Source organism: Mus caroli, unplaced genomic scaffold, assembly GCF_978045245.1.
Source record: "Mus caroli unplaced genomic scaffold, Mus_caroli_1 scaffold_4, whole genome shotgun sequence".
Classification (NCBI taxonomy): Eukaryota; Metazoa; Chordata; class Mammalia; order Rodentia; family Muridae; genus Mus; species Mus caroli.
In genome coordinates, this window is record NW_028227259.1 from 80123535 (window position 1) to 80149933 (window position 26399).

Consider the following 26399-nt stretch of genomic DNA (forward strand, 5'->3'; position numbering starts at 1 on the left):
TCTCTCGACCGTCAAGCTTGCACCACAGTAATAATATTTAATAAGAGCAGCCGTAAAACTGTGGCATTGCTTCTCTGATGGTCAGAGTGGAACGCAGCTCCAAATAAAACCGAGCGATTGTCACACGGATAATGCAGTTGTTTTACTTTTTCACCTTGAGGAAGGGTGAGGTGGTTCGAACGTTTGATTGATGCTTGTCTCTCAGAGCTTCCTGGAATAATTCATTAGCTGGAAGCGCCGAGATGCACTTGATCATGTATTAAACATTTGTGAGCTTATCTGCTGCAGGACACTCTGACTGGATCACGAAAAACAGCCTTGCACACCCATGCTTAAAGAAATATAGGTTTTGTACTTTCACAACTTGATTTCTTTCCTTGAGAAATCAAGGAACTCTCCCCTAACTCCCCCAACCCCCGAGGGTATGAGGGCTCTTTGTCACATACCTGTGTGGTTCTCTCATGCCATTCCTAAATAAGTGAGCAAACACGGAGACCTCATTTAAAAGGAATGTCTACACAGGGAACTCTGCATGTGGGAGGTGGAGCAATGGTTCTGGGTAAAGCACTTATCGTGTAGGTGCGAGGTTGTGTTTGAATTCCCAGGACCCAGGGAAAGCCTGACACAGTAGTATATGCCTGTAAGTCCAGTGTATATGCCTGTGGTGCGGTGGGAGGTAGACACAGGAGAAGCACTAGCAGCTTGCAGACCCAGGTAGCCCTGTCTCTGAATAAGTGAACAATAAATATCACTGTCTCAAACTAGAAGGCAAATACCAATATCCAAGGTCATCTTCTATCATACGCACCCACCCACACCATGTCCCTGAATGACCATACACATACATCATATGCACTACACACCCACTCTATGTACACAAGCACCCATACACACCCATACATATGCACTAAATCTGTGCATGAAAAAAAAATGTGGACATGTCATTTATAGTAGCAATACTGTCCTAGCGACTTTTCTGTGGCTATAATAAAATCCCACAGTTAGAAGTGTAGGAAGAAAGGGTTAATTTAGCTTATGGTTCCTCAAAGTCATTGTGTAGCCAAAGATGACTTTAAACCTGTAATTCTCCTGTCTCCACCTTCTGAGTGCTAGGATTCCAGGCACGTGCCACTCCACTCAGTTCTTGGATTTTTCTATTTGATTTCACAAAAGAATTCACACTAGGATTTAAGCAGTAAAGTCACTCACTGGATGAAAATATCACTGTCTTAGTTTCCCTTTCTATCAGCTCCATGAAGATCATGACCAACTGTAACTGCGGGGAGGGAAGGGTTCATTTGGCTTACGAATCCTCAGTATAGTCCCTCTTGAGGGAAGTCAAGGCACGAAACCGGAAGCAGGAACTGAAGCAGATACCATGGAGAATCTCCGCTTACAGGCTGCAGGGAAGAAAAGAAAAATGTCAATGAGCTGTGCCTCCAGCATGCTCAGAGTCTTACTGAAGCTGCAGAAGTTCATCATTATCCTAAAGGAGCCCTGGGCCTGATGGTTAAGGGGTACAATGAACTACAGATGTGAACGCAACGGTTTCGATACAGCCTGGGTGTTTGTGTTCCAAACGCTCATGCTGCAGGCTAATGACCAGTGAGATGATACTGAGGTGCATCTGTTGGGAGTGATTAGGAAGTGAGGATAAAATACACAACAACTCCTCCCTAGGAAGGAGTACTCAGGGCCTTTCTTTTTCCTTTCTGCAACATTAAGACACATTGAAAGTAAGGGGAGAGGGTGCTTACAGAATATGGAGTCTCAAACCTTGATCTTGGACCTCAGTAATCAGTATTGGGAACAACACACAGCTGTTATGTATCCTGCTTATTCTAGCGTGTTCTGTTATTGCAGCTCAAACTAAGATAGGTCCTTAGAAAAGTATGTCTGAGAAAGTCACATGACATCCATCTTTGCATGATATCTTTTAGCCATGTAGAGAGGCATGTAGGGTTTTCTGTGTAGCATTAGGCAATGACTTCAAACACTAAGTGTCTAGTCTTAGCCACACTTCACAGGCTAAGGTCACAGTCCTTTATGACTCTGTCTTCAGACATCAGCTACAAGTGTGGGGCCTCTCAGGCTATGGGCTCTTCTGTGCTCAATTTGGAAGCTTCTCCTATTATCTCAAGTTCAATAATTCACTAAAATGGCCCACAGAACTCAATAAAATGCTGTACTTGGGAATATAGTTTTATGATACCAAAGAGGATATAAATCAGAATCAGCCAAAAGAAAGAACACAGAGTTGAGGTTAGACAACACTGAAACAAAATCTTCTGGTGGTGTCCTTTCCCTATGGGGTCAGGATCCATCCCTCCCCCGACACATAGCTATGTAGCAATAAGCCCAGAGTACTGCCAACTGTGGGAGCTCAGAGTAGCTTCTGTGTCCAGAGTGTTATTGGGGCTCCATTATTCAGACATGAGTAATTAAATTCTTAGCCAGAGACGCTATGTAGGATCTTTTTAATCAAAGGGTCTTTCTTGGGTCTTCAATTGACCTCTACCCTGAGTCATTTCGTTAGCTAAGCTATTTAGGGGACACGATGAGCCCCCTCTTTAGTATAATTCTTTGAGGACATCTTAAGTCTCCTCACTGGGGAGTCTAAGAATTTAGTCTTCTTTTCAAGGACCAAAGGGCAGCTACATTCCTTATTACAGAACTCATTGCTGTTGCCTGTTGGGTAGTCAGTATAAAGGCGTGACCTAGTGCTAATTCCCACAGTCTCTCCCTCACAGTGATTTCAAGACTGAGGTTATTAATTTCTTTAGAAACCTTTACTACCATGTTTAGTTTAGGTAAGGTTAGTTAACTTGTAGTTTAGGTTGGGTTTAAGTAACTTGGGGTTATCTGGTTTAATCACTTTCTAGCTTTCTGGTCACTGGCACATTATCTCATAATCTAACTCTTATTTTCTTCCCCAGCAAAATGAGCAGTTATCAAGCTAATGCCTGTCAATGCGTTAGTCATCATGAAGCCCAGGGGCTGCCATTTATGCTTTTGTATTAGAGTATCTAAATGAATATTGAAAGTAAAGTCAGCATGTCATAAAAATCTCCAGGCCTGAGCTTTTCGATTTTTTTAGTTTTTAGAAGTTGGTGTCTTTGTCAAAAAAGAACGCTTTCACAAACTCCATATCTAGAAAGCAGAGAAAAATCTATACATGGCTGACCTCCTCCAGTCGAGGAGGGTCAGGCACACTGAGCCATTCTTTCATCTTCAAGGTATTAAAACATACTTGAGGAAGTCGGTTTGAAAACAGGTCTAGGCCATGGCCCATCTCCCTCACCTGACCTCCCTTGGCAGCTCCTGTGGCAGAGTTAACAGAGCTCTTCACAGTGCCACAGTCTTTCCAGAGTTTTATTATTTCAGTTTCTCCACGAGCAAAACAGGAGAGATAATGCCAGCTTTGTTGTGACAGTATGTCAGATAATGTCTATAAACTATTTCGAGCCTTTAGACAACGGCTTTAGGGACAAAGGTTTTTGGTGTTTTCAATTTCTAGCTTGCTTCTAAACACACTACTCTATGAAAAGGGGGATCTAATTTTCATTTTTCTGTAATCTTAGGATAACATGGCAGTCAATAAAGGTTTATCAGTTAAAGAGAAACATGTGTTGTCATTAATTGATTAGAACGACGTTTAAATCAGAGTTATTTAGAAAGCTAGGTCAGAAGGAGGAGACAGGGTTAGTGGCCACATCTGCTGAAAGAGGGACATGAAGCTGACTCCCAAGTTGGCCCTTTTGTATTTCGTGTAATGAAAGGCTCCTGGGAAGGCCCATGAAAGACATTTTCTGTGGGTCCCTTCTTCTCAACACCGTGAATTAAGAGGCCAGGCTTGATGTAGTCATTCAGTATCACAGAGAAAAAAGGCTGTGCTCCTTAAGTGCAAGGACTGTGCTTTCAGCCTTGACTTTTGGCCTCTTTCTATCTTATCCTCAGGGGAGATTCTGTGAATTATTTCTGACATTTGAAGAATAGAAATAATAACACACGTGGCAAGGGAAGGCTCCAGAGACTACACAAGAGAAGGCATGCAAAGTGCTTCGTCCAGTGTCTGATATAGAGAGTAGTTATCTGTAACAGCTCCAGTGTTTATCACTGGGAATGGTTAAGTTGGTTACCGTGGCTTCTATTTCTCTACCTGTATTCATCTACAATCCTGCTCTGAAGCTATAAATTCTAAAATTAGCGAGATTGGAGATACTATATTTTTATAGCTAGAAAACTTGGAGAGATTTTGATTGGCTCAAAGATATTCTTGTTATCTAAGATTTCATTACCTGGGTCCTTGTAATTATGAGTTTCCACAAAGAGTTTCTTTTTTATTTTATTTATGGCTGTATTTACTTGCATGAGTTTATGTATACCACATGCAGGACAGGAAAGCTTAATTTTCCATTGAAAATAGACTGCCTTTATAGATTTCCTTGAAGAGGAAGAGGACAGAAGTGGTGCTGTGTGACATTGCTGACTAGGTCATAAAGAACAATTTGCCTCTGTCTCCTCTCTAAGGTGCCCTGAGTAGCCATGTGAAAGGCCAGGTAACTGAAGCTGCTATTGTCCTTGAGCTGACATAGTAGGACTGCAAAGGACTGAAAAAGAAGCCCTGGGGAGATTTGGCTATTTGAGCCCCTGAGCTACTAAATTCCCCCAAAGTGCCATATATACAAGTGGGTAAGTTGGCCAGTCACCTCAGCTCTCACGATGACTGCTCTATCTGGTGAGGGAGGGTGAGTCATGTGCCTGTTCAGATTGCCCACATGTCCTCTCCTCTCCTCTCCTCTCCTCTCCCTCTCCTCTCCTCTCCTCTCCTCTCCTCTCCTCTCCTCTCCCTCTCCTCTCCCTCTCCTCTCCTCTCCTCTCCCTCTCCTCTCCCTCTCCTCTCCCTCTCCTCTCCCTCTCCTCTCCCTCTCCTCTCCCTCTCCTCTCCCTCTCCTCTCCCTCTCCTCTCCCTCTCCTCTCCCTCTCCTCTCCCTCTCCTCTCCCTCTCCTCTCCCTCTCCTCTCCCTCTCCTCTCCCTCTCCTCTCCCTCTCCTCTCCCTCTCCTCTCCCTCTCCTCTCCCTCTCCTCTCCCTCTCCTCTCCCTCTCCTCTCCCTCTCCTCTCCCTCTCCTCTCCCTCTCCTCTCCCTCTCCTCTCCCTCTCCTCTCCCTCCCCTCTCCTCTCCTCTCCCCTTCCCTCCTCTCCTCTCCCCTTCCCTCCTCTCCTCTCCCTCTCCTCTCCCTCCCCTCCCCTCTCCCCTCCCCTTCCCTCCTCTCCCTCTCCTCTCCCTCTCCTCTCCCTCTCCTCCCCTCTCCTCTCCCTCCCCTCCCCTCTCCCTCTCCCTCTCCTCTCCCTCTCCTCTCCCTTCCCTCTCCCTCCCCTCCCCTCCCCTCCCCTCCCCCTCCCCTCCCCTCCCCTCCCCTCCCCTCCCCTCCCCTCCCCTCCCCTCCCCTCCCCTCCCCTCCCCTCCCCTCCCCTCCCCTCCCCTCCCCTCCCCTCCCCTCCCCTCCCCTCCCCTCCCCTCCTCTCCTCTCCTCTCCTCTTCTCTTCTCTTCTCTTCTCTTCTCTTCTCTTCTCTTCTCTTCTCTTCTCTTCTCTTCTCTCTCTTCCTTTCCTTTTTGAGATTAGATCTCCCCATGTAGCAGTTTTGGCTGGCCTGGAACTTGAACTTGCTATGTAGAACAGACTAACTTCAAATTCACAGGGATTGATGTGTGTTTGCCTCCCAGGTGCTGGCATTAAAGGCAGGTGCACCCTGTGCCCAGCAGGTGTTGTGACTTTAAGACATTGCTCTTGCGTGAAATTTGTTGGGTGATTATTTTTTGGGACAGTGCCTCTGAGAGAGCAACTGGGAGAATATAGAAGAAGTTCTTGACTAATTTTTATAAAAGATTTGTTTTTTCGGGCGAGATCTCACTATGTAGCCTAGGCTGGCTTTGAACTCACAGCATCGATCTTGCCTCAGCCTCCCAAAAGGCTTGGATTACAGGCGTGAGCTATCATGCTCAGTTGAAAATAATTCTGTATTATCATTCTGTTAAAAATCAAATGTGAAGGGAAAGATGTTAAACTGGGTTGCCATTCAATTTCCATTTGAGAACATAAATAAAGAGAACACACCTCAGGCCAACGTTCAGACTTGGCATTTGAAGATGTTCAGGGCTTCCACTATGCTACCATGTACTAGGACACATTCTCTTAATTCACACATGAATACTTTCTAAAGGAAGTCTTAACCCAACTCTTGTGACCACTGTGCTTTGCACCTTGAGTTTGTTTCCTAGGAGAGTGGAGGTAGGCAAAACAATTTTCCCCTCGTTTACATGTTTTCCTGGGAAATCCTATGACAGTCCTGGGCAGGGTGTAGGGTAAATGAGCCTCTCTGTTCATTGTGAATCCTGTACAGTGACTGGTTCTGGTGGACTCTGGAGCAAGCATGGGAGACTCTATAATAAACCCCCCAGCGCACAAACAGTGTCACTTGGAGGAAAGACACACGTCGCTGTTGTAGGGAGCTGATGGTCTTTTTTATCAGAGGGTGCTGCAAACCCACCTGAAAGGAAGGCTCCTGAAACAAAGGTTTCCAGAATGAATACCTTCCAATAGGCAGAGGTTACAGAGGCTCGTCCGACATCGCGCTAACAGCAACGTCCTTGGTTTATTAGAACAAGCTTTTACTTTGAACATCAAGATGCAGGAGTAGATGAGAGAGGGCACCACATGGAGACTTCGGGGTCAAACATTTAAGCTTGGGAACTAAGCTGCTTTGAGGTTTTGTTTAGCAACCCGAGGTCCCTTAGGACGAACCTGGCGTTTTCATATTGATTGATTCTCTCCTAATGCAGTTAGGGAGCAGAGAGGATTTTCTTGCAGAATGTGAAATTTAGCAGAGGGAGGATGTATTAGACTGGCTGTGTTTCCTTGCTCCTAGGCATGGCTTGTTCCTTGAAGGTCAGAGCCAAGGGGATCCTTTATCTTCCAACACGTTCATTTAGGACGAGCAAACACCGCAATCTGCCGTCTTCAGCTTCAGGGAATCTCAGACTTCAATAAAGAGGATGGTATTTTATTATCTCCCCGGGTTGTTTTTGAAACTTAGGAAAAAAAAATTACGCAAACACTTCTCTTAACTGGACAAGCATAACAGTGCGGAACAAACCACTTGAGTCCAGTTTCACTTAGAAAAGCAATTTTCGTCTTTCAGGACACTTGTACTAAAGGGTTCTCTTGCAAGTAGATTTTGGATCTCTTAGAAACCTCCTCTTCTATAACTACTGGGGTAAGTACCAGCACTCTCATTTTTATTGAGGGCACCGAGAGGGGAGGTGTAACTCAAAGAAAATGCTCACTGTAGATAAATGAAAGCTCTCAAATGGTTTTCTTCAGGGTTTTACTGGCCAACACAACCTCATTTACCCACTGTGGGCTTTTATCCCCTTTCAAGCAAATCTACAGTTAAAATTCTTTAGAAGTCAATGGGAGACAATCTGCCCAATGTGGCAGAGTATGGTAACAAGGTCTCAAGTCCTGGCTTGACACTTTGAGGTGACATGACTGTGTTTGAGCCATTAGACCCACTGAACCTTAATTTCTATATCTGTAACTTGCGGGAACAAGTAGCAAGCTTACATCTGAGAACAGATGTGCCACTGGTCACTGGTATGGTGGCTGTGGACAATAGCTGACATACAGTGGATTATCTACCAGTGACATATGATAGGCTATGGGCTTCTTCTCTGAGTCTTGCCTTTTCCATCAGCATGACAGGAGTACATTGAGACTGAGACGTGTGTGGCTGGTACATTAGGATGGAAGAGCTAATAAGGCATATGACTATCCAATCCATATGCTTTAGGCAGGTGTCTATGGAGGATTAGAAGAAAGTGCCAGGAAAAAACCCCAGAAAATTGAAAAACAAAACCAAAAACAAACAAAAAACTTACCAAAAAACAGGTCTAGAGCACTTTACTTGGGTGCACAGCATTTTTTTTTTTTTTATATTTTTATTACATATTTTCCTCAATTACATTTCCAATACTATCCCAAAAGTCCCCCATAGCGCCCCCCACTTCCCTACCCACCCATTCCCATTCTTTTGGCCCTGGCATTCCCCTATATTGGGGCATATAAAGTTTGCAAGTCCAATGGGCCTCTCTTTCCATTGATGGCCAACTAGGCCATCTTTCGATACATATGCAGCTAGAGACAAGAGCTCCAGGGTTCTGGTTAGTACATCATGTTGTTCCAACAATAGGGTTGCAGATCCCTTTAGCTCCTTGGGTACTTTCTCTAGCTTCTCCATTGGGAGCCCTGTGATACATCCAATAGCTGACTGTGAACATCCACTCCTGTGTTTGCTAGGCCCCGGCATCGTCTCACAAGAGACAGCTATATTTGGGTCCTTTCAGCAAAATCTTGCTAGTGTATGCAATGGTGTCAGCGTTTAGAAGCTGATTATGGGACGGATCCCTGGATACAGCAGTCTCTAAATGGTCCATCCTTTCATCACAGCTACGAACTTTGTCTCTGTAACTCCTTCCCTGGGTGTTTTGTTCCCAATTCTAAGAAGGTGGGTGCACAGCATTTTAAGTTTAATCCCCACTACTGCCCCCAAAACAAAACAACATGAAATGAAACTAAAACAGAACAAAGACAGCTGATTAGCATGGAAGCCAGGGCCATGGATCTGGAGGAGTTATCAGGGAATGAGGGGGTAAAGCATGATGCTGACATCACCAGTCAGGGTGTATCTGTTAGCCTAATACAGAGAAACATTGCTGTCATTTGTTTTTTTTTTTTTTTTTCCAATTTTTTAATAGATATTTTCTTCATTTACATTTCAAATGCTATCCCGAAAGTCCCCTATACCCTCCCCACCCTGCTCCCCTACCCACTCACTCCCACTTCTTGGCCCTGGTGTTCTCCTGTACTGGGGCATGTAAAGTTTGCAAGACCAAGGGGCCTCTCTTCCCAATGATGGCTGACTAGGCCATCTTCTGCTACATGTGCAGCTAGAGACACGAACTCTGGGGGTACTGGTTAGTTCATATTGTTCCACCTATAGGATTGCAGACCCCTTCAGCTCCTTGGGTACTTTCTCAAACTCCTCCATTGGGTGCTCTATGTTCCATCCAATAGCTGACGCTGTCATTTGTTTAAAGCACACTTCTTTCTTAGATCTGTAACATGTTGGTAGCTGTTGTGTGAATGTAATTGTCATCTCAGGTTCCTGGCAAAGCTCTGAAGCCCTTGGGGATTGCTGAGTGACTGAGTTGAGTTCTTTTCTACCATACCTGAGTTTGTGGTTCAAAAGTAACACTTGGGGCATGGGGTCTAAGACATTTGGGACACTTTTGGACTTGAACCATTGGAGAAGATGGTCTCAGACATGTGGCTTTCCCTCCTCAGTTGGGTGAAAGGCCTTTCCTTGTGTGACAGACTCCATGCTGGAGCATGCATTATTGGCTTGTGGGTCACCCAGCCTTCCTGGAACTTAGAATGTCAACAAAAAGCTGGAGGATTCTTTGCAGCCATCTTGTCTGATTTTTGCCATGCACTGCACACTGGGGTGCTTTGACAAGGAGAAACATGTACAGGACTGCCCATCAGCTCAGTGACTACTAGTATAATCATGCAACGTTTTATGGCTGTTTTCAAAAGGCCAGTGTTAACTGAGCTTCACCATCCCTGTGAGAATCTCTCCTCATAATAGAAGAAACACCAGAGTCTAGAAAGCACAAAATGATGGCCTGTTCTCTAAAGAGTGAATTAGACCCAGGAGACTAACTTCTGATCATATGACAGCACAGTCATGCCAAGGGTCAGCCTTGACTTGGAGAGGGTTTCTGAGGAAGGGGTATCTATGAGTGTCAAAGGACACAATTGAGAAGGACTCAATTGTGGGGATAAGCTGACAGCTCTGTGTTCTTCTTGAGCTGGCTCCTAGGATAGCTGTGTAGATAGCTCAGTGCTTACAGACCAAAGCCCAGCCTTTTACTTACATATCAATTCAATCCTTACCCCAGGTTCCTTTTTGACTATCGCACAAATTAGCATTTTTATGACCTCAGCCCCTTGATTCTTAGAAAAAGACAGCAAGTACATATTTTTTTTTTTTAATATAGCAAGTGAACTCAGAGATACACCTGCTTTTGTAAGCACAAACAATATGTTTAGATGGGTGGTATCCTGTCCTAGAATTACCATTGCCACCAAGCCTGGACCTAGACTTGCTCTGTCCCAGGATGACCTTGAACTCAGGAATCTGCCTGCCTTTGTAAGCACAAACAATAAACTTAGCTGGGTGGGATTCTACTCTGGGATCATCACTCCCTAAATCCCTTTATCTCCTTCCTTAATATCTTTCTTACAAGTTGGCTCATTAGTGCAGCTGTCTCTGTTCTTTTAGGCCCGTGAAGCCCTTCATACAATTCATACTGTATCCTTATATTTTGCATAGTTGAGAAATTATATATTCTTGAACTCATATTTTCAGAGTTCTTTCCCACAGCCTTAAGGGCTGTCCTGAAAGTTACAGCATTTGTCATTTTGCTGAGGAACATATTTTCTCCTCCTGGACTCATGCTGTTTCTAATTATCATGGAGTCATTAACCTTAATAGGGAGAGCATTCCCCAAAGGAGGAACATGAAAATATGTACATTATTATACAAACAAGCCTTATGCCCACATCAACACTCATGGAGACTCACATCTTGCTGGCTCTGTTCCAGGGGCAGGCAACCATGTCACTCTGTTCCTTCCACTGCCATGAAGGACTCAGCACAGTCATGCTTGTTGGAAGTTGGAAGAGAGCCTCACTGCTAGAGACAGAAAGGATACACCTGCTGTTGTAACATGTCTCACCTCACACCTGCATCTTGTACAGCCTAAAGTTCAGCATAATCTTCATTGCTGTTTCTTCTCTCTTATGCACAAGACAAATTCCTCCTTGATCATATACAATTTAATTAATTAACTAATTAATTAATTAGAGAGGATTTCATGCATCCTACTCTGGCTTTAAATTTACTATGCCGCCAAGGATAATCTTGAATTTATAATCCTGCCTCTATGTCCTGAGTGTTGAGACTGCAAGTGCTTCCTACCATACCTGACTTATGTGGCACTAGGGACTGAACCCAGGGCTTCAAAGATGTTAGGTGGGCATTCTATCAACTGAGGCATATGCCTAGCTAGAGACAGTTTTTAGAGACGCTAGCAATGAGATATGATTGTGACATCAATATTGCCTGTAACAGAGGCTTTGAGGAGATCCACCCTTGCTAGTGATTGTGTATTTATCCTTTCTGATCACTGTTCTATACATACCCATGAGTTCTTAGCCATAGTTATCACCAAGGCTTGAGGCTCAGATGCTATAATCACACTCTGGCTACACAATTTACTTACTGTATGTCTCTTGGCCAAATCCATCAACTCTCCTTTAGTTTTTTTCCTTGACAAAATGAGCACAATATAGTGTCTGTCTCAGAGGGCTGTGGCCAGGATAAATTAAACATCTAGAGTACTGGAAGCAACTAAAATGTGGCTCAGTAATAAAGCATTTGCCTAGCCTATTTGAGACCCCATGTCTGATTCCGAGCAACACAATACAACACAACATAACACACACACACACACACACAAAATACACACACACACGTGTATATATGTGTGTGTGTACTTTTTTCCTGCCTCATTGTAAGCCCTGTATAAAAGTTTGCTTTGATTAATAATACACAACACATTTCATGTTAGCTATTTTTTGAGGTAAATTCAAATATTTTTCATGCAGCAGCTAGCATGTTCATACTAGCTCTTGAGATACCTGGTTGGCTCTAAATTTGAGTGGGGACAGGGAGTGCTAAGTCTTTGATCAGGTAACACCCTAAGAAGAATTCAATCATTTCTCTGTGTCTCAGTTCCCTTAAATATAAAATGAGGGCGGTTATGCATGGAGCTTTGTAGGACTATTGGAGGGATTAACCAAGACTGAACACAGGCAAAGTACTGAGGACAGTGCTGAAATCCCAGAACTCACACAACACAGCCAGTGTCTTTACTCAGTGGTTATCCCATTCCATCACTGTTAAACAACCATTCCCACCTCTAACACTCCTCTAGAGAAACTCAGGAATTTCAACTGTCTAGATTTCCTTGTCCACCGATTGTTTTGCACACCCCTCCCCGGCTCTGGCCTGTTTATCCACTCTGATTTCTTATTGACTCAGGCATAGTCTCCCTGGGCACCATTCACACACACTAAGTTAATGGCATGCTATTTGCTGAGTGAGGCCTTTTCCATCTTGCTTCAGTGTGTGAATAGTCTCTGGAGCTCCCCTGACATCAAGAGCTCAGGTGTAATGTCATTAAGGTTCCCAGTGGACTCCTTGAGCACCTCAGGTTTGTGGCTTTAACTGCTTTTAAGCAATAACAAAATGTTATTAGCCTGGGGTCTTTCGCTCAGGTGGGAAGACTTAGCATTGGTTAATGAGAGCTCCTAGTCTGGGGCTTTTTGAAAATCTTTGCTTGTGTGTTTTACTCACCATGGTGGTTGTCAGAACCTATAAAGTCTGATTTATTTAATATCTGAACCTCCTCAAATTCTTCCTCCAAATAGCCAGATATGACAAGGAAATGGTGATTTTCCCCCCCCTGCATTAGGCACTGATGTGTTCACTGTTTGAAACACTTACTTTGTGGCTTAATGCATACTAGACATGTGTGAGAGAAAAAGAGATGACAATGAGAAGCCTCTGAGAAAGAGAAAGATGTCACAGGGATACCCCATGAATCTCCATCACATTCAAAGAAGAAGGAGGAGGAGGAGGAGGAAGAGAAGAAGAAGAAGAAGAAGAAGAAGAAGAAGAAGAAGAAGAAGAAGAAGAAGAAGAAGAAGGAGAAGAGAAGGAGAAGGAGAAGGAAAAGAAGAAGAAGAAGAAGAAGAAGAAGAAGAAGAAGAAGAAGAAGAAGAAGAAGAAGAAGAAGAAGAAGAAGAAGAAGAAGAGTCACTAACAACTGGCACCAGGCCCTTAAAAATCATAAACATGATTTTTCTTACACAGTTCTCAAAGTACAGCTACCATGTTGTCCATTTTCTAGAAGTGGATCCTGAAGATCTTCTTGAGGGAGCAACGAACTCTAGGTCATATTTACTGAAACAGGAGAAGAATGAAGAAAGCCTAGGAAGTGTGGTCCTCAACCCAGACTCAGTTTCCCCTCCAATGACTGGTGCTGCCATGGACTAGCAAAGTCAGTGTGAGGGGACTGAGGAGCTCCCAGGGAAAACTAGGTGCTGGTGACTCACACGGGTCCCCAGGCCCTGTAGTAAAAGGACAAAGGCAAAATTCTCAAGCTCTGGCTACTTCTTCATTCACTTCCTGAGAATGACTTCTAAACAGTTCCTTAAGTAGTACTAGTAGCCCTCTCAAAGTGCCCTGGCTATTCATGACTGATAATTCCCAGTCAAAAGTGTTCACAAAAATCCAGTCTTAATGGTGTTAACACACACACACACACACACACACACACACACACACACACACACACGAGTTCAAATAGAGTTACACTGTAACAGGGTGACAACTCCTTTCTCAGATACCACAGGCTACCAGATTATGAAACCCAATGCTTCTTTTCCAGTTGTTAGTCAATGAGGTCCAATAGAGTTCTTGAACATTATAGGCTATTGCCATTGCTCTTGATCAACTTCTAGAACTTCATAGTAAGATTCTATTGCTGAAGATACATGCATCAATGCATATGGAGAAATCAAGGTGCTATTGACCTAGAGGAGGAGGAGGAGGAGGAGGAGGAGGAAGAGGAGAAGCCAGTCATGAATATGTGGAGAGAAGTGGGAGGGGAATGGGGAGATAAGGGAGAAAGGGGTCACTGAGCAGAGAGAGTAAGAGAGTGAAGAGGGGCCAAACAGCCCCTGTTGTAGTAAGCCATGCCTACCTGGCTATTGCCAGGTAACTGCTGCACAGAGCCTAGAAGAAATGCTAACAAGCTGTGTTCCACAAAATGGAATGCATGATCAGTACTATTGAATGGGCCCCAACACCATAGATACCCAAGTCATAGCTGAGAGAGAACCTAATACTATTATCATAAATTATATGAACAGAAATAACAGAAATAAATGGTCCCTTGAGTAGTCTAATGATTAGTCAATATGCAGAGAATATGAAACCATGGTATGCTTATCTCTAAGTGGGATACCTGTGTCACTCCCCATCCCTCAATGCTCAAGGGTCTTTAAAGAAGAGGGACAGAAGATTATAAGAGCCAGAGGTAGTGAACATCCGCAGCAACACAGTATTTGCTGAGCATGAGATGGCCACTGCATGCCTGAACACACAGTGATTGTGACTACATGTTCATGATTATGCAAAATAGAACCAGCCAAAAACCCAGCAAGAAAAGGAGAAGGGGTCTTGAGGCCCTCACCCCTAGCTGAGGAACTATTAGCAATTGGTGGCTATTGGCTTAGTTTTCTTCAGGGATATATTTCTGGAGATACTGCACATGTTCTATTAGATGGTCCTATACCCACGCCCATACAGGAGCTTTAAGTAGACTGAGTGGGTTTAAAAACAAAGCACAGGCATTTGGAAGGAAGAAGAGGTGATGGGGAGTAGGGAAGGAATTGGAAGGGAGGGATGGGGGGTAGGTTTGATTAAAACACATTATATGCATGTATGGATTCCACACAAAAATTAAGAAAGAATTAAAAACAAAACAAAACATCAACAAACCCTAGAACCAGCAGCTGGCTCATCTGCATCACCATGTTCTAGGTTCTAGTCTCTGTGCTGTTTATTTCTCAGAAGAGCACATACCAGGTTTTCCCCTGGGTCCTGGAGCACACACAGAGACTAGCATTTCAGGACAAGTAGCTGTCCTGTAAGTGGTGGGGAATGTAGAAATCCCAGTGAGGCTGTGGGGGAAAAGAGACAGGGGGGCCAAACAAACATGGCACCTGGAGCTCTATGGTTCTGGAAGACTCTGGGGATCAGAGCAGACCTCAGAGTTATTTTGTCCCAGAAATTGTGGCAATCTGGGACGCTTATGCACCATGTTATGGATTAGATCTAATCCACCCTCCATGTAGGGTGGATTAGATGGAGATTGAGTGAAGTTCAGACCTTCAAAACCACATTGTCAAGACCCAAAGAGAGACATCGAACGTCTAAAAGTTCTGCTCATATCCTATACTCCCCGAGAGAACCGAAGTTCCTGGAAGCTAAGTGACTTGCCCAGGGTCACAGAGCCAAAAAAGTGGTAGTGTGCATTGAACTATGTCTCTCCTCCCTATAATTCATACTTTGAAGACTTCAAAATGTGATTCTTGTTGGTTTAGATTTTTCAAAACCTACTATAATAAGGGTTATTAAACTCTTCAACCTCGGTGCAAGCGTGAATAGTCCTTTCTGTCCTGCTTTGAGTACTGCTGTTGGGTGCTGTGGGGGACCTTAAGTGAGCTCCGAAGTTGAGACATGGTTCATTAAGAAAGTCATAAGCGATCCGGCACCCTCCCAGCCGGAGGACAGAGGTTCGCCCTGCAGGGAGCGCCATCTTGGCTCCGGGACTCCGCCGAACTTAGTCTGCACAGGTGAGAGTGAGGACCACAGAGGCAGACAGCTTCTGGGACAGGCGGGAGCCACAGAGCCGCTGAGGCAGCACCCTTTTGGGGCCGCAGACATCCGGCACCCTCCCAGCCGGAGGACGGAGGTCCGCACTGCAGGGAGCGCCATCTTGGCTCTGGGACTCCGAAACTTAGTCTGCACAGGTGAGAGTGAGGACCACAGAGGCAGACAGCTTCTGGGACAGGCGGGAGCCACAGAGCCGCTGAGGCAGCACCCTTTTGGGGCCGCAGACATCCAGCACTCTCCCAGCTGGAAGACAGTGGTTTGCCCTGCACAGGAGCCCTCTGCCTCAGGAGCAGGGAGCACATCCTGGATCCAGGACTCCACCGAACTTAGGAACTTAGTCTGCACAGGTGAGAGTGTGCACCACAGAAGCTGACAGCTTCTGTGACCTGCCAAAGAAACACAGCATCTGGGAAAGGTCCTGTTTTCGGCCTTCTTCTTCGGCCTGGAGGAGGTCCAAACACCAGATATCTGTACACCTTCCCTTTAAGAGGAAAGCTTGTCAGCAGAGAGTGCTCTAACCACTGAAACTCAGAGGAGAGAGCCTGTCTCCCAGGTCTGCTGACAGACAGTACTCAAAATCACCAGAAGAACAACCTCTGAACAGAGACAACTATAACAACACCAGAGATTACCAGATGGCGAGAGGTAAACGTAAAAATCTTACCAACAGAAACCAAGACCACTCACCATGATCAGAACCCAGCACTCCCACTTTGCCCAGTCCAGGGCACCCCAACACACCTGAAAAGCTAGACCTGGATTTAAAAGCATATCTCATGATGATGGTAGAGGACATCAAGAAGGGCTTTAATAACTCACTTAAAGAACTACAGGAGAACATGGCTAAAGAGTTACAAGTCCTTAAAGAAAAACAGGACAACACATCCAATCAGATGATGGAAATGAACAAAACCATACTAGACCTAAAAACGGAAGTAGACACAATAAAGAAAACCCAAAATGAGGCAACACTCGAGATAGAAACCCTAGGAAAGAAATCTGGAACCATAGATGCGAGCATCAGCAACAGAATACAAGAGATGGAAGAGAGAATCTCAGGTGCAGAAGATTCCATAGAGAACATCGGCACAACAATCAAGGAAAATGGAAAATGCAAAAAGATCCTAACTCAAAACATCCAGGAAATACAGGACTCAATGAGAAGACCAAACCTACGGATAATAGGAGTGGATGAGAATGAAGATTTTCAACTCAAAGGACCAGCAAACATCTTCAACAAAATTATAGAAGAAAACTTCCCAAATCTAAAGAAAGAGATGCCCATGAACATACAAGAAGCCTACAGAACTCCAAATAGGCTGGACCAGAAAAGAAATACCTCCCGACACATAATAATCAGAACAACAAATGCACTAAATAAAGATAGAATACTAAAAGCAGTAAGAGAAAAAGGCCAAGTAACATATAAAGGCAAGCCTATCAGAATTACACCAGATTTTTCACCAGAGACTATGAAAGCCAGAAGATCCTGGACGGATGTTATACAGACACTAAAAGAACACAAATTCCAGCCCAGGCTACTATACCCAGCCAAACTCTCAATTAACATAGATGGAGAAACCAAAGTATTCCACGATAAAACCAAATTCACACATTATCTCTCCACGAATCCAGCCCTTCAAAGGATAATAACAGAAAAAAAAAATACAAGGACGGGAACCATGCCCTAGAAACAACAAGAAGGTAATCCCTCAACAAACCTAAAAGAAGAGAGCCACAAGAACAGAATGCCAACTTTAACAACAAAAATAACAGGAAACAACAATTACTTTTCCTTAATATCTCTTAATATCAATGGACTCAACTCCCCGATAAAAAGACATAGACTAACAAACTGGCTACACAAACAAGACCCAACATTTTGCTGCTTACAGGAAACTCATCTCAGAGAAAAAGATAGACACTACCTCAGAATGAAAGGCTGGAAAACAATTTTCCAAGCAAATGGTATGAAGAAACAAGCTGGAGTAGCCATTCTAATATCTGATAAGATTGAATTCCAACCCAAAGTCATCAAAAAAGACAGGGAGGGGCACTTTATACTCATCAAAGGTAAAATCCTCCAAGAGGAACTATCAATCCTGAATATCTATGCTCCAAATACAAAGGCAGCCTCATTCATTAAAGAAACTTTAGTAAATCTCAAAGCACACATTGCACCTCATACAATAATAGTGGGAGACTTCAACACACCACTTTCACCAATGGACAGATCATGGAAACAGAAACTAAACAGGGACACAGTGAAACTAACAGAAGTTATGAATCAAATGGATCTGGCAGATATCTACAGAACATTTTACCCTAAAACAAAAGGATATACCTTCTCAGCACCTCATGGTACATTCTCCAAAATTGACCACGTAATTGGTCACAAAACAGGCCTCAACAGATACAAAAATATTGAAATTGTCCCATGCATCCTATCAGATCACCATGGACTAAGGCTGATCTTCAATAACAAAATAAATAATAGAAAGCCAACCTTCACGTGGAAACTGACCAACACTCTTCTCAATGATACCTTGGTCAAGGAAGGAATAAAGAAAGAAATTAAGGACTTTTTAGAGTTCAATGAAAATGAAGCCACAACATACCCAAACTTATGGGACGCAATGAAAGCATTTCTAAGAGGAAAACTCATAGCTCTGAGTGCCTCCAAAAAGAAACCAGAGAGAGCACACATTAGCAGCTTGACAACACACCTAAAAGCACTAGAACAAAAGGAAGCAAACTCACCCAAGAGGAGTAGATGGCAGGAAATAATCAAACTCAGGGGCGAAATCAATCAAGTGGAAACAAGAAGAACTATTCAAAGAATCAAACAATCAAGGAGCTGGTTCTTTGAGAAAATCAACAAGATAGATAAACCCTTAGCCAGACTCACTAGAGGGCACAGGGAAAGCATTCTAATTAACAAAATCAGAAATGAAAAAGGAGACATAACAACAGATCCTGAAGACATCCAAAACACCATCAGATCCTTCTACCAAAGGCTATACTCAACAAAACTGGAGAACCTGGATGAAATGGAGAAGTTCCTAGACAGATACCAGGTACCAAAGTTGAATCAAGATCAGGTTAATGATCTAAGCAGCCCTATATCCCCCAAAGAAGTAGAAGCAGTCATTAATAGTCTCCCAACCAAAAAAAAGCCCAGGACTAGATGGGTTTAGTGCAGAGTTCTATCAGACCTTCAAAGAAGATCTAATCCCAGTTCTTCACAAACTATTCCACAAAATAGAAACAGAAGACACTCTACCCAACTCATTCTATGAAGCCACAATTACTCTGATACCTAAACCACAAAAAGACCCAACAAAGATAGAAAACTTCAGACCATTATCCCTTATGAATATTGATGCAAAAATCCTCAATAAAGTTCTTGCTAACCGAATCCAAGAACACATCAAAACAATCATCCATCCTGACCAAGTAGGTTTCATCCCAGGGATGCAGGGATGGTTCAATATACGGAAATCCATCAACGTAATCCAGTATATAAACAAACTCAAAGACAAAAACCACATGGTCATCTCGTTAGATGCGGAAAAAGCATTTGACAAGATCCAACACCCATTCATGATAAAAGTCTTGGAAAAATCTGGAATTCAAGGCCCATACCTAAACATGATAAAAGCAATCTACAGCAAACCAGTAGCCAACATCAAAGTAAATGGTGAGAAGCTTGAAGCAAACCCCCAAAATCAGGGACTAGACAAGGCTGTCCACTTTCTCCCTACCTATTCAACATTGTACTTGAAGTCCTAGCCAGAGCAATTCGACAACAAAAGGATATCAAAGGGATACAAATTGGAAAAGATGAAGTCAAAATATCACTTTTTGCAGATGATAGTATATATAAGTGACCCTAAAAATTCCACCAGAGAACTCCTAAACCTGATAAACAGCTTCGGTGAAGTAGCTGGATATAAAATTAACTCAAACAAATCAATGGCCTTTCTCTACACAAAAAATAAACAGGCTGAGAAAGAATTAGGGAAACAACACCCTTCTCAATAGTCACAAATAATATAAAATATCTTGGCGTGACTCTAACTAAGGAAGTGAAAGATCTGTATAATAAAAACTTCAAGTCTCTGAAGAAAGAAATTATAGAAGATCTCAGAAGGTGGAAAGATCTCCCATGCTCATGGATTGGCAGGATCAACATTGTAAAAATGGCTATCTTGCCAAAAGCAATCTACAGATTCAATGCAATCCCCATCAAAATTCCAACTCAATTCTTCAACGAATTAGAAAGTGCAATCTGCAAATTCATCTGGAATAACAAAAAACCTAGGATAGCAAAAACTCTTCTCAAGGATAAAAGAACCTCTGGTGGAATCACCATGCCGGACCTAAAGCTTTACTACAGAGCAATTGTGGTAAAAAACGGCGTGGTACTGGTATAGTGACAGACAAATAGACCAATGGAATAGAATTGAAGACCCAGAAATGAACCCACACACCTATGGTCACTTGATCTTCGACAAGGGAGCTAAAACCATCCAGTGGAATAAAGACAGCATTTTCAACAAATGGTGCTGGCACAACTGGTTGTTAACATGTAGAAGAATGCGAATTGATCCATTCCTATCTCCTTGTACTAAGGTCAAGTCTAAGTGGATCAAGGAACTTCACATAAAACCAGAGACACTGAAACTTATAGAGGAGAAAGTGGGGAAAAGCCTTGAAGATATGGGCACAGGGGAAAAAATTCCTGAATAGAACAGCAATGGCTTGTGCTGTAAGATCGAGAATTGACAAGTGGGACCTCATGAAACTGCAAAGCTTCTGCAAGGCAAAAGACACCATCAATAAGACAAAAAAACCACCAACAGATTGGGAAAGGATCTTTACCTATCCTAAATCAGATAAGGGACTAATATCCAATATATATAAAGAACTCAAGAAGGTGGACTCCAGAAAGTCAAATAACCCCATTAAAAATTGGGGCTCAGAACTGAACAAAGAATTCTCACCTGAGGAATACCGAATGGCAGAGAAGCACCTGAAAAAATGTTCAACATCCTTAATCATCAGGGAAATGCAAATCAAAACAACCCTGAGATTCCACCTCACACCAGTCAGAATGGCTAAGATCAAAAATTCAGGTGACAGCAGAAGCTGGCGAGGATGTGAGGAATTAGGAACACTCCTCCATTGTTGGTGGGATTGCAAGCTTGTACAACCACTCTGGAAATCAGTCTGGCGGTTCCTCAGAAAATTGGACATAATACTACCGGAGGATCCAGCAATACCTCTCCTGGGCATATATCCAGAAGATGTCCCAACTGGTAAGAAGGACACATGCTCCACTATGTTCATAGCAGCCCTATTTATAATAGCCAGAAGCTGGAAAGAATCCAGATGTCCCTCAACAGAGGAATGGATACAGAAATTATGGTACATTTACACAATGGAGTACTACTCAGCAATTAAAAAGAATGAATTTATGAAATTCCTAGCCAAATGGATGGACCTGGAGGGCATCATCTTGAGTGAGGTAACACAATCACAAAGGAACTCACACAATATGTATTCACTGATAAGTGGATATTAGCCCAAAACTTAGGATACCCAAGACATAAGATACAATTTGCTAAACGCATGAAACTCAAGAAGAATGAAGACCAAAATGTGGACAATATGCCCCTTCTTAGAATTGGGAACAAAACACCCATGGAAGGAGTTACAGAGACAAAGTTTCAAGCTGTGATGAAAGGATGGACCATCTAGAGACTGCTGTATCCAGGGATCCATCCCATAATCAGCTTCCAAACGCTGACACCATTGCATACACTAGCAAGATTTTGCTGAAAGGACCCAAATATAGCTGTCTCTTGTGAGACGATGCCGGGGCCTAGCAAACACAGGAGTGGATGCTCACAGTCAGCTATTGGATGTATCACAGGGCTCCCAATGGAGAAGCTAGAGAAAGTACCCAAGGAGCTAAAGGGATCTGCAACCCTATAGTTGGAACAACATGATGAACTAACCAGTACCCCGGAGCTCTTGTCTCTAGCTGCATATGTATCGAAAGATGGCCTAGTAGGCCATCACTGGAAAGAGAGGCCCATTGGACTTGCAAACTTTATATGCCCCAATATAGGGGAATGCCAGGGCCAAAAGAATGGGAATGGGTGGGTAGGGAAGTGGGGGGCGCTATGGGGGACTTTTGGGATAGCATTGGAAATGTAATTGAGGAAAATATGTAATAAAAAAAAAGAAATAGAAAAAAAAAAGCCATAAAAAAAACCAAAAACTCTTCAACCTCCCTTCTAGTCAACTGACCAAAAGTAGGGGAGATGGTTAATATAGCAAGGGGATTGTGGACCTATTTAGAAGCAGTTCTTTGTTGTCAGGATATCAGTAATCCAGTCTAAAACATCAAACATTAATCAGTAGCGTCATTCCAGTCCAATCAGCAAACACCGAACATGAATCGGTAGCAGCTGCTCAATCCAGAAGAAATGGAGATGCTTCACCAAGTCGGGATGAGTCCGTGGAAGCAGCAAGAAGCAGCCAGAATACTGAGAGAAGTTCTTTGGCGTGTTCCTCTCTATGAAGTCATGACGAGCGAAAATCAGTGGAAACTAGCAAAGTATTACAAGGTGAACCAATGCAAGAGTCGCCCACTGACTGTTGGGTTCTACTTATACTCTCTCCAAACACCACACATCCTCTTAAGAGTCTGTTTCAGCAAAACATAAGACAGTGTCCAGAAAAAAACATCACATGACACCACTGAGTCTCCAAAGAAACCGGAAATTTCTACTTCAGATCCTCTTTGGAAATTGAGTCATTGCAGTTGTAATTAGTTAAGAGGAGGTCATTTAGGGCAACCTGAAGCCCCTGTGGCTGTTGTCCTTACTTTTGTTCACTGAAAGAGTGAATCTGTCATGTGCAGATGGAATCAGAGGTCATGTGAGCAATTTACTAGATGTTTCCTCACAGCCTTCAGAAGGAACTAGCCCTTCTGCCACCTGACCATGAACTTCCTGTTTCCATGACTGAGGGGCTACACACTGTTGCTGTTGGAGTTTACAAACTGTGTTACAGGAGCCTCAGCCACTTAATTTATGTGGTCATCATTACCCTATGGTTTCTAGCTCCAAACCAGAGGAGCAGTGTGAGGGCACAGGAGGAAGCTGGATGCTGGCAAGAACACTCAGGATGTCTTGGTCAGTCTCCCTTCTTCCTCACTGTCTCCTCCCACTTCTCCTTTAGCTTCCTACCGCTGATATACATGCTCCAAGCTCTGTGAACAGTGCCGTGGGCTGAACTCTTCCCACCCATCGTTTTTCTATTTCATCCCACACAGCCTGCCTGGAAGGTACAACGGATACTTTTCTCTTTCTTTTTCTTTTTTCTTGAGAAAAGGTGACTTCAAGGGGCTGATTAAATTGTCCAAGGCCACAGCATAGATGTGAACTCAGGGTGTCTGACTCATGCTACGCTGCCTTCCCCTAGGCTGACTCATGTCCTCTGAACAGACTACGTTCTAGAGATCTTTCAGGCAAGGAAAAAAAATGCTACAGATGAGACCTGAGGCACTTCTAGAAGCCAAGAAAGGGGGAAGCAGGGTGAGCTTCAGAATGTGATGTGCCATTAGAGCATAAAGCTCTAAGTTAGTGATCTGAAGAGAAGCTTTGAGGCCCTCGGGGTGTGTCCTTTCCCTATCTCTGTGGGCGACATGGAGAGGCAGCTCTCTTCTCTGGTCCCTAACCCATTCTAGGGATGCTTTCAGTGTTGTGTAAGAGCAAGCATGAGGGTACCACTTCTCTGGGCTACACTTGTCCTCACCCCCGCCCACCCCACACCCATCGACACTGCAAAGACCTGATTCTACTGCTTTGTCAATCTTCACAGTCAGAAAAATGCTCCACCACGTACGTGTCTTTTGTTCTCTCTCTGAGGCAGCTGTGGACTTACAATTTACTGGCACGTACAGAGGAGCAGATTTTTTTTTTTTTCATTGCAATCCCATTTCCACTGTCCTTTGGGATTCTTGGGAAAACCTGATTAAAATGTCATCCAGAAGAATGGCTGGTGATTCTTTAAAAGGACTGATTAAGCCAGGAGGACCTGATGTACCAACAGGAGAAGCAACTCCCAGGGGATCTGAGTATGTAACTTCCCCGTTATTGAAGTGTATCAGAAAAGCTAAGAAAGAAGGAAGCAGCTTGGAAGGAGAAGAGGGGTGCTCTTTAAATGTTTTTGATTAACGACAGCCAACAGCCAGTGGCACTCGAGTGGTTTCCGTCTTCAGCTCTCCACAAAGCCTTTATTTTATGATCTCTAATATAAGAACCCTTCAAAGGTACGCAGGATTGCTGCGCTACCCACAAACTGTGCATGGGTCTGTTTTCTCTCACCAGTAACACACTTCTCAAGACTTGGCCAGTTAGAAAGGAAGGAGGTTTGGTTAGGCTTTAGGGGTTTTTAGGGGTACAAGGTCAAACATCTGAAAGAGCCCTAAGGCATTGCAGGACACCTCAGAGGAGGGAGGAAGAGGTTGGGAAGGCTGAGACTCAGAACCTGGGGATTCACTCAAGCCGCATCCAAAACATAGCCTGAGGTTGAGTGAGACACCCTCTGTGCTGAAGCCAACACCCCTCTCCTGGGCCTGAAGGTCACACTCAGGTGAAATCTAAGGCTTGTGACAAAAGGAAGTGGCAGCCAGCTCTCCTAGTCTGCATTCTTTCTGTTGGCGATTTGAACACCTGTGCTTCTTGGTTTTCTGGTGGCTGGACCTTTTTCTTCTAATCTGTACCCGCTTTCAACGTTTCTTAATAGTTTCCTTCTGGGAATTCCTCTGTGAAGAAAAGCTGGCCACAGATCCATGCAAACAATCTTGTTTCTCTGTAGTCAAGTGGGCATTTGCTGTAGCATTTAAATTTTGAGTTTTCTAAGAATTGTTTTTCTAAGTGTTGAATGGTATGACAGACAGGCATCAGAGTGGGGTCACCAAAGATCTGGGCCTGTTGGACTCCCACCAAGGATCGGTGGGGTGCCCTCTGCACTGCACTCTGTGGACAGGAACATAGGAGGGAGAAGAGCGTCCCAGACAGCGTGGCTGTCCCAGCTGACTTTGGCCAGGCTGGAACGGGCGCTGAGCCCTCCTTTTTCCTCTCCTCTGCTTCCTACATCCTCCCTTCCGGTGTTCTTCAAGATTCCATGCTGGTTAAACCACATAATCTTTTCTTTTGATGCCACAGATATTGTGTTTCTATGGCACCAAGCTGCTGCTTCTGTTACTCTGTTTTGTTCCTGTCTCCTCAGATCTCTAAGTACTGATTGCCAAGCTAGGCAGCAGAGGGGCTCAGTGTGCTGCTGAACATGACTGAAGGGCATTCTTACTGTGCCCAGTTTCTACAATAAAGTGAATGTTTTGATGCCCACTCTGTGCAGTTTCACCGTTGGGTACAAAGTACATGCAGGGATCCCGAAAGTGGAGACCACAGAGGAACAGTGGCCTTGGAGAGCAACTGGTCGTTCCATCCAGAATGAGGGGATTCCCTTCAACAGTCTCTCCCCACTCATTCTGTTTCCCCATACCAGCAGGCTACCTGCTGCACAAACGCTAAGCCTGCGGGCAGCCTACTTCCTTTGCCACTTCCTAGAAACAGAGCAGACTGGGGGCCAGAGGACAGTGAATGATCCCCGACAAACCCTAGACTGAAAACTCTTTGTATAGAACGAATGCTTTCTATGAAAGTCCTGAGAGGACCCGCTCATTGTTTTGAGTAGAAGTGTTGCTACTCCATCTCTACCTTCTGCGCCCAGTAGACCCTCAGGAGCATCTTCTCAGACCCCTGCTCCAAATGGTCCCTCCTGACTTCTCTCACAGCGGAAGAGCCCCATTCTCAGCCCTGCTCCTTGCTGCCCACCCTTAACAACTGTAAACATCCGTTCCTGGACCTTGGCTCCAACAATTTTCTCATTATTGTAAGACACAAAAACAAACAAGTCCCCCAAACCCTCTGTCAACATCTTCTTCCCTGGCATCACTAATGCACCTTGTCCCCAGGACATCGGACCTTCCACACAGGCATCCAAACTTCTGCCCACATATAAATCAGGAAACTTCATCGAAGTCACAGCTATCAGTCATTGTCTTCCTCTTTATAATCAGTCTGCCCATGCTTTTGTTTTAAAAATCTATCCCAGAGGGAAAAATTGAACTAATTTTAAGCCGACTTTTTAATGAAAAAAAAAAAAACCACACACATACAAGAGCAAAGGGCAAGCATTTAAATTACAAGAGATGATGAATTCTTTCCAGATGATACAGTTATTTGATAGCACTAGCTTGTCCTGCGATTTCTCATTTGCAATTATACATGTGCTGCTTTTTAAAAATGGTTTTGTATTCAGGAGATAATGTTTCCAAATAGACTCATGGGGTTTTAAAGGACTTACACTGGAAATGAAAATCAAACAAAAGTGTTTCTCCCAAATCCATGCTACCAGGGTCCTAATCCGGCCTGTGAGACTGGACCTGTCATCCATCATACCCACAAGATTGGACCTGCCATCCAGCATGCCTGTAAGACTGGATCTACCATCCTGTTTTTCTGGCTGGTCTTTCTTGGTCTGGTTTCTAGAGGCTCAGCCCTTTGGCGAGCATCCTTGTAGTGATTCAGAGAACTCTGTCAGGGTTAGTGGGTGGTTGGACCATTATCTTTTCTAGTCAATTATTCAGTGCTAGACTCCAC